Below are 1,491 nucleotides of genomic sequence, written 5' to 3'. Positions count from 1 at the left end.
AATGCACTCCAGAAGTCTTTATTTTGAAAAAAAAAAAACAAACCAGTTGCACATTGCCAGCAAGTCTGTGACAGAGAGAGGTATTGGAATCACCCAGCATTTATGGACTGGGTTTCAGAAAAAAAAAAATTACTACTACTAACTGCAGTTCACTAAGCTTTAATAACCATCATTCACAATTGCTGCCTATTTCCCTTCCTTCCTTCCTTCCTTCCTTCCTCCCTTCTTTCCTTCTTTCCTTCCTTTTTTCAGCTGTTTTTTCTTTGGTACCTCTGCTGTTCAGCCTCCCCACAGAGCTTTGCTATCCTGTGAGTACGTGCACAGTGGGTGGAAGGTGGAGCATGTGTGCCCTCTCTGGGTACTGCTTCAGTAAAAACAAGTCTGGCTCAACTTTATTCTGCAAACCTCCACACTGTAACTGCAAGTATCTGAAAAAAAAAACCAAACCCAGAACATATCCAGGAACCACAGCCACTGGAAAGTAACATATCTTTCTTCTTGGCTGCATAAAACTCCCCTCTGCCTGTCCTTTGAGAATAACAGCCWCTTTGACAAAACTTCCCTCAGAATCTGGAAGACTGACAGTCAAACTGTAGCCGAATCATGCACGGGAGGAYGAGAAGGATTTCTTGAACACTACTAAGAGAAGATGACCATCAAAGCAAAGCAAATACAGCCCAGCAAAAAGGCAAGCGTGCCAAAATGGAGGATTACAGGTAGGACTAGGATGTCTATGCCACAGGGCACACAAGGAAGAGCTAGAAGGAAGCTTTTGTCATGGTACATTTATGTATACATTAAAACAAAGCATTTCGGTGAGATGAACAGGGTGGTGAAGAGRTAGTAATATTTGGATAGATTTTTATTTCTCACGCTAGAACCACAGAAGAATCAGGATGGAGAATAACAATAACACCACAGTGGTCTTGTCTGGCGACGTGGATGGCATAATGAGGCCATTTCATCTGTCAAGCTGAAGTTGGGATGCCGAAATCCTCCTTCCCCACCTCAGCTTTCCATCCATGTACTTTGCACTGAATTAAGATTCCAGTGMTGGAAACAGCGGTGATTTCTGCAAGTTAATGAGTACCTTCCTGTACATTCCAGGTAGCATTTTACCCTGATTTAATAAGGTTAGCTCGTGTAGGATACTGACGTTTGGGAGGGCAAAAAAGCAGCCGCTCCTGTGGAGACGCCAGTCCCCCACAAATCCCTGCACCTCCCGGTTGCCATTGACTCTGTGCAATGCTTTCTTTTCCTTGGATAAAATTTAGAGATCGGTAACAGAAAAAGGCCCTTCTAAACTTTTCATTTCGGTCGATTGCCGCTGTGATATTTCAGTGGAAAAGAACGGCGGCAGGGCAGATCTCCCCCAGCGCGTGACGGAGGCCGTGCCCCATTGTGGGAATTGGAGGGCTTGAAGGTTGGACTCGGTGATCTCGAAAAGTTTTTCCCAAACTAATGGATCCTGCGACTCTGCGAGAGTCCCGG

Source organism: Malurus melanocephalus, unplaced genomic scaffold (genome assembly GCF_030028575.1).
Source record: "Malurus melanocephalus ecotype Western Australia unplaced genomic scaffold, MMel_1.1 scaffold_490, whole genome shotgun sequence".
In the NCBI taxonomy this organism is placed as follows: Eukaryota; Metazoa; Chordata; class Aves; order Passeriformes; family Maluridae; genus Malurus; species Malurus melanocephalus.
This window is presented reverse-complemented; position numbering follows the sequence as displayed.